The 10,000-nt window shown below is 33.6% G+C and overlaps 1 protein-coding gene across 4 annotated transcripts in view; it reads right to left on the reverse strand.

Annotated features, from left to right (window-relative positions):
• The window catches only part of magixa (MAGI family member, X-linked a), a 179,088-nt gene extending 169,547 nt beyond the window's left edge, over positions 1–9,541 (reverse strand). For all 4 annotated transcript variants that reach the window (XM_031794855.1, XM_031794854.1, XM_031794853.1 and 1 more), the window contains exon 1: positions 9,120–9,541. The gene's annotated coding sequence lies outside the window, so the exon portion shown is untranslated. The remainder of the gene's footprint in view (positions 1–9,119) is intronic.
• Positions 9,542–10,000: the final 459 nt, after the last annotated feature.

Here is a 10,000-nt window from a genome sequence, read left to right on the forward strand (position 1 = left end):
CCATACCACTATACAAATCTATACCACTATACTGATATACCGGTATACTGATCGATACTACTATACTAATATACTGCCATACCACTATACAAATCTATACCACTATACTGATATACCGGTATACTGATCGATACTACTATACTAATATACTACCATACCACTATACAAATCTATACCACTATACTGATATACCGGTATACTGATCGATACTACTATACTAATATACTGCCATACCGCTATACAAATCTATACCACTATACTGATATACCGGTATACTGATCGATACTACTATACTAATATACTGCCATACCACTATACAAATCTATACCACTATACTGATATACCGGTATACTGATCGATACTACTATACTAATATACTACCATACCACTATACAAATCTATACCACTATACTGATTATACCGGTATACTGATCGATACTACTATACTAATATACTGCCATACCACTATACAAATCTATACCACTATACTGATATACCGGTATACTGATCGATACTACTATACTAATATACTGCCATACCACTATACAAATCTATACCACTATACTGATATACCGGTATACTGATCGATACTACTATACTAATATACTACCATACCGCTATACAAATCTATACCACTATACTGATATACCGGTATACTGATCGATACTACTATACTAATATACTGCCATACCACTATACAAATCTATACCACTATACTGATATACCGGTATACTGATCGATACTACTATACTAATATACTGCCATACCACTATACAAATCTATACCACTATACTGATATACCGGTATACTGATCGATACTACTATACTAATATACTGCCATACCACTATACAAATCTATACCACTATACTGATATACCGGTATATACTGATCGATACTACTATACTAATATACTGCCATACCACTATACAAATCTATACCACTATACTGATATACCGGTATACTGATCGATACTACTATACTAATATACTGCCATACACTATACAAATCTATACTACTATACTGATATACCGGTATACTGATCGATACTACTATACTAATATACTGCCATACCACTATACAAATCTATACCACTATACTGATATACCGGTATACTGATCGATACTACTATACTAATATACTGCCATACCACTATACAAATCTATACCACTATACTGATATACCGGTATACTGATCGATACTACTATACTAATATACTACCATACCACTATACACATCTATACCACTATACTGATATACCGGTATACTGATCGCTACTACTATACTAATATACTACCATACCGCTATACAAATCTATACCACTATACTGATATACCGGTATACTGATCGATACTACTATACTAATATACTACCATACCGCTATACAAATCTATACCACTATACTGATATACCGGTATACTGATCGATACTACTATACTAATATACTACCATACCGCTATACAAATCTATACCACTATACTGATATACCGGTATACTGATCGATACTACTATACTAATATACTACCATACCGCTATACAAATCTATACCACTATACTGATATACCGGTATACTGATCGATACTACTATACTAATATACTGCCATACCGCTATACAAATCTATACCACTATACTGATATACCGGTATACTGATCGATACTACTATACTAATATATTGCCATACCGCTATACAAATCTATACCACTATACTGATATACCGGTATACTGATCGATACTACTATACTAATATACTACCATACCGCTTACAAATCTATACCACTATACTGATATACCGGTATACTGATCGATACTACTATACTAATATACTGCCATACCACTATACAAATCTATACCACTATACTGATATACCGGTATACTGATCGATACTACTATACTAATATACTGCCATACCACTATACAAATCTATACCACTATACTGATATACCGGTATACTGATCGATACTACTATACTAATATACTACCATACCACTATACAAATCTATACCACTATACTGATATACCGGTATACTGATCGATACTACTATACTAATATACTACCATACCACTATACAAATCTATACCACTATACTGATATACCGGTATACTGATCGATACTACTATACTAATATACTACCATACCAGCTTATACAAATCTATACCACTATACTGATATACGGTATACTGATCGATACTACTATACTAATATACTACCATACCACTATACAAATCTATACCACTATACTGATATACCGGTATTACTGATCGATACTACTATACTAATATACTACCATACCGCTATACAAATCTATACCACTATACTGATATACCGGTATACTGATCGATACTACTATACTAATATACTACCATACCACTATACAAATCTATACCACTATACTGATATACCGGTATACTGATCGATACTACTATACTAATATACTACCATACCACTATACAAATCTATACCACTATACTGATATACCGGTATACTGATCGATACTACTATACTAATATACTGCCATACCGCTATACAAATCTATACCACTATACTGATATACTGGTATACTGATCGATACTACTATACTAATATACTGCCATACCGCTATACAAATCTATACCACTATACTGATATACCGGTATACTGATCGATACTACTATACTAATATACTACCATACCACTATACAAATCTATACCACTATACTGATATACCGGTATACTGATCGATACTACTATACTAATATACTACCATACCACTATACAAATCTATACCACTATACTGATATACCGGTATACTGATCGATACTACTATACTAATATACTACCATACCGCTTACAAATCTATACCACTATACTGATATACGGTATACTGATCGATACTACTATACTAATATACTACCATACCGCTATACAAATCTATACCACTATACTGATATACCGGTATACTGATCGATACTACTATACTAATATACTACCATACCGCTATACAAATCTATACCACTATACTGATATACCGGTATACTGATCGATACTACTATACTAATATACTACCATACCGCTATACAAATCTATACCACTATACTGATATACCGGTATACTGATCGATACTACTATACTAATATACTGCCATACCACTATACAAATCTATACCACTATACTGATATACCGGTATACTGATCGATACTACTATACTAATATACTACCATACCGCTATACAAATCTATACCACTATACTGATATACCGGTATACTGATCGATACTACTATACTAATATACTGCCATACCACTATACAAATCATATACCACTATACTGATATACCGGTATACTGATCGATACTACTATACTAATATACTACCATACCGCTATACAAATCTATACCACTATACTGATATACCGGTATACTGATCGATACTACTATACTAATATACTACCATACCACTATACAAATCTATACCACTATACTGATATACCGGTATACTGATCGATACTACTATACTAATATACTACCATACCGCTATACAAATCTATACCACTATACTGATATACCGGTATACTGATCGATACTACTATACTAATATACTACCATACCACTATACAAATCTATACCACTATACTGATATACCGGTATACTGATCGATACTACTATACTAATATACTACCATACCACTATACAAATCTATACCACTATACTGATATACCGGTATACTGATCGATACTACTATACTAATATACTACCATACCGCTATACAAATCTATACCACTATACTGATATACCGGTATACTGATCGATACTACTATACTAATATACTACCATACCGCTATACAAATCTATACCACTATACTGATATATCGGTATACTGATCGATACTACTATACTAATATACTGCCATACCACTATACAAATCTATACCACTATACTGATATACCGGTATACTGATCGATACTACTATACTAATATACTACCATACCACTATACAAATCTATACCACTATACTGATATACCGGTATACTGTTCGATACTACTATACTAATATACTGCCATACCACTATACAATCTATACCACTATACTGATATACCGGTATACTGATCGATACTACTATACTAATATACTGCCATACCACTATACAAATCTATACCACTATACTGATATACCGGTATACTGATCGATACTACTATACTAATATACTACCATACCACTATACAAATCTATACCACTATACTGATATACCGGTATACTGATCGATACTACTATACTAATATACTGCCATACCGCTATACAAATCTATACCACTATACTGATATACCGGTATACTGATCGATACTACTATACTAATATACTGCCATACCACTATACAAATCTATACCACTATACTGATATACCGGTATACTGATCGATACTACTATACTAATATACTGCCATACCACTATACAAATCTATACCACTATACTGATATACCGGTATACTGCTGTACTACTATACTGATCTATACTACAATACTGATCTACTGATGTACTGCTATACTGATCTATGCTACTACACTGTTACACTGATCTATACTACTATACTGGTATACTGTTATACCATCTACACTACTATGCTGATATACTGATCTATACTACTAAACTGATATACTGCTATACTAATCTATACTACTATACTGATATACTGATATACTGATCTATACTACTAAACTGATATACTGCTATACTAATCTATACCACTAACTGATATACTGATATACTGATCTATACTACTACACTGTTACACTGATCTATACTACTATACTGTTATACTGTTATACCATCTACACTACTATGCTGATATACTGATCTATACTACTAAACTGATATACTGCTATACTAATCTATACCACTAAACTGATATACTGATATACTGATCTAAACAACTACACCGTTAAACGGATCTATACTCCTACACTGCTATACTGATCTATACTACTATACTACTGCACTGTTATATTGTTGTCCCGATCTATACTACTATACTTCTATATCGCTATACCACTATACAACGATACCAATATACAGCTATACTAATATGCTGCTATACTACTATACCGCTACAGTGTTATAATTCTATACTGCTATACTGCTAAACTGATCTATACCACTATACAACGATACCGATCTATACTACTATACTTCTATATCGCTATACTACTATACTACTATACTATACGCTATACTACTATACCACTATACAGACACTATACAACGATACCACTATACAGCTATACTAATATACAACTATACTACTATACTACTATACTTCTATATCTCTATACTACTATACCACTATACAACTATACTAATATGCTGCTATACTACTATACCACTATACAGACACTATACAACGATACCACTATACAGCTATACTAATATACAACTATACTACTATACTACTATACTTCTATATCTCTATACTACTATACCACTATACAACTATACTAATATGCTGCTATACTACTATACCGCTACAGTGTTATAATTCTATACTGCTATACTGCTAAACTGATCTATACAACTATACTACTCTACAGGTCTATACTACCATACTGATCTATTCTACTATACTGTTATACCGATCTATACTACTATACTGTTATGCTACTATACTACTATACCGTTACAGTGGTATTATACAACTATACTACTATACCACTATACAACGATACCGATCTATACTACTATACTTCTATATCGCTATACTACTATACTACTATACTATACGCTATACTACTATACCACTATACAGACACTATACAACGATACCACTATACAGCTATACTAATATACAACTATACTACTATACTACTATACTTCTATATCTCTATACTACTATACCACTATACAACTATACTAATATGCTGCTATACTACTATACCGCTACAGTGTTATAATTCTATACTGCTATACTGCTAAACTGATCTATACAACTATACTACTCTACAGGTCTATACTACCATACTGATCTATTCTACTATACTGTTATACCGATCTATACTACTATACTGTTATGCTACTATACTACTATACTACTATACTTCTATATCTCTATACTACTATACCACTATACAACTGTGCTGATATGCTGCTATACTACTATACCACTATACTACTATACTGCTATTCTACTATACTGCTATACTACTATACCACTATACTACTATACTACTATACCACTATACTACTATACTGCTATTCTACTATACTGCTATACTACTATACTGCTATTCTATTATGCTGTTATTCTACTATACTGCTATTCTACTATACTGCTATTCTACTATACTGATATTCTACTATACTGATATTCTACTATACTGATATTCTACTATACCACTATTCTACTATACTGCTATTCTACTATACTGCTATTCTACTTTACTACTATTCTACTATGCTGCTATTCTACTATGCTGCTATTCTACTATGCTGCTATTCTGCTATGCTGCTATTCTACTATACTGCTAGTCTACTATACTGCTATTCTACTATACTGCTAGTCTACTATACTGCTATTCTACTATACTGCTATACTACTATAATGCTATTCTACTATATTGCTATTCTACTATATTGCTATTCTACTATACTGCTATTCTACTATAATGCTATTCTACTATACTGCTATTCTACTATACTGCTATTCTACTATAATGCTATTGTACTATACTGCTATTCTACTATACTGCTATACTACTATACTGCTATTCTACTATACTCATATACTACTATACTGCTATTCTACTATACTGCTATTCTACTATACTGCTATACTACTATACTGCTATTCTACTATACTGCTATTCTACTACAATGCTATTCTACTATACTGCTATTCTACTATACTGCTATTCTACTATATTGCTATTCTACTATACTGCTATTCTACTATAATGCTATTGTACTATACTGCTATTCTACTTTACTACTATTCTACTATGCTGCTATTCTACTATGCTGCTATTCTACTATGCTGCTATTCTGCTATGCTGCTATTCTACTATACTGCTAGTCTACTATACTGCTATTCTACTATACTGCTAGTCTACTATACTGCTATTCTACTATACTGCTATACTACTATAATGCTATTCTACTATACTGCTATTCTACTATATTGCTATTCTACTATACTGCTATTCTACTATAATGCTATTCTACTATACTGCTATTCTACTATACTGCTATTCTACTATAATGCTATTCTACTATACTGCTATTCTACTATACTGATATACTACTATACTGCTATTCTACTATACTCATATACTACTATACTGCTATTCTACTATACTGCTATTCTACTATACTTCTATACTACTATACTGCTATTCTACTATACTGCTATTCTACTACAATGCTATTCTACTATACTGCTATTCTACTATACTGCTATTCTACTATAATGCTATTGTACTATACTGCTATTCTACTATACTGATATACTACTATACTGCTATTCTACTATACTGCTATACTACTATACTGATATACTACTATATATACTGCTATTCTACTATACTGCTAGTCTACTATACTGCTATTCTACTATACTGCTAGTCTACTATACTGCTATTCTACTATACTGCTATACTACTATAATGCTATTCTACTATACTGCTATTCTACTATATTGCTATTCTACTATACTGCTATTCTACTATAATGCTATTCTACTATACTGCTATTCTACTATACTGCTATTCTACTATAATGCTATTCTACTATACTGCTATTCTACTATACTGATATACTACTATACTGCTATTCTACTATACTCATATACTACTATACTGCTATTCTACTATACTGCTATTCTACTATACTGCTATACTACTATACTGCTATTCTACTATACTGCTATTCTACTATACTGCTATACTACTATACTGCTATTCTACTATACTGCTATTCTACTACAATGCTATTCTACTATACTGCTATTCTACTATACTGCTATTCTACTATATTGCTATTCTACTATACTGCTATTCTACTATTATGCTATTGTACTATACTGCTATTCTACTATACTGATATACTACTATACTGCTATACTACTATACTGATATACTACTATACTGCTATTCTACTATACTGCTATACTACTATACTGCTATACTACTATACTGCTATTCTACTATACTGCTATACTACTATACTACTATACTGCTATTCTACTATACTGCTATTCTACTATACTGCTATTCTACTATACCGCTATTCTACTATACCGCTATTCTACTATACTGCTATTCTACTATACTGTTATTCTACTATACCACTATTCTACTATACCACTATTCTACTATACTGCTATGCTGCTATGCTGCTATTCTACTATACTGATATTCTACTATACTGCTATACTACTATACTACTATACTGTCATACTACTATACTACTATACTGTCATACTACTATACTACTATACTGGTATACTACTATATGCCTACTGCAGTTCATATACTGATATTCTACTATACTGCTATACTACTATTCTACTATACTGATATACTACTATACTACTATACTGTCATACTACTATACTACTATACTGGTATACTACTATATGCCTACTGCAGTTCATCCACCATCACAGGCCGTTGGACAAAACAGACAAACAATATTACTATGCCCACATATGCTGCTGCTGCAGGCTATTGCAACACGGAGTTATGTTGAAAGGGGTATCAATAATTGTAAATAAATGCTTGGTAATCCCTGGCCAGATGTGTTGAAGGCATCAGACGGTTCAATTTGGATAGCCTGCTGAGGAACTAGTGACATAGGGGAGAGTTTATCAGCAGAGAGCATAGGGGACCCATTGTACATCTTATACGGGTATAAAGCACTAGTAAACGACGAGTCTGATCCGGGGAGCAAATGCAGCGTATTGGAGCACAATAGGCGATGACATAAATGAACCACATCGTAGTCTAACCTCCTCGCTTGCTACATTATGACAGCATGTTCTGAATACAGCGTATTGTTGAATACATGGTGAAAATTGGCACTTAGCATATGGCAATTAGACAAAACAGCCTTAAAACAAAACAAAAACACGTTGTAAAATGCACATTTGCTTCAACGGCATACCTTCATAATTCCAGCCTTGTTCCTGCCGCGATGTTTTTCGTCGTTGCAGCTAACGCCAGATATATAATGAATATATATAGTCCAATCCTATTTATTAGTCCCTTGGTGTGCCGTGTACTGCTGCCTGACTAGTCACCGCAGGCTGTGCTCTATGACATTAGATAGGTAAAAATCCATTGCACTGCGCAGGCAGATAGACAATGAACATAGCTCGTAAGATTTGAAAGAAAGAGTGGATCCGCGCCGCGGTAGGTGCGGCGGTGAAAGCGTCTCTACGGCTGCTGCTGACTTTCCGACGCGGTAGCCATGCTCGCGGGCGGTATTAGCCTAATGGCACCAGTAGAACACACATCAGAATTACAGCGCATTCACTCTTTTACTTCCCTCTGTCCCCATAGGCGAAGGCAATACGGAGACGGTGATACGAGGAACAAACGGGGAGTGGAGAGAGAGAGAGAGAGAGAGAGAGAGAGAGAGAGAGAGAGCAGATCGAGCAAGTAGGGGAGGGAACATAGCGTGAAAAGAAAGAGAAGGCTCCCTTCAATCAGTGAGGATTGGATACTGTGCTATGCTATAGCGACCTGTATCGGTGTGTACTGATCATTGTATATCTAGAAATGCAGTACCTTACTGTGTTCATTTCATTATGAATGACACTAGTGTTTTTTCGAAATGACAGGAAAAGGCAGGTGCTATAGAGGTTTTCTACTGCAAAAGGTAAAAGCCCACTTCTCTCTGATCAGGTCATGATAACTCTGATCTGTATCTATAGTAATCTATACTCCTGAATGAGTCCCCTATCTAACGTCCCCTATCTTGGGTAGTCTCATAACGTCCCCTATCTTGGGTAGTCTCATAACGTACCCTATCATTGGTTAGTC

This window comes from Oncorhynchus kisutch, linkage group LG17, assembly GCF_002021735.2.
Source record: "Oncorhynchus kisutch isolate 150728-3 linkage group LG17, Okis_V2, whole genome shotgun sequence".
Lineage (NCBI taxonomy): Eukaryota > Metazoa > Chordata > Actinopteri > Salmoniformes > Salmonidae > Oncorhynchus > Oncorhynchus kisutch.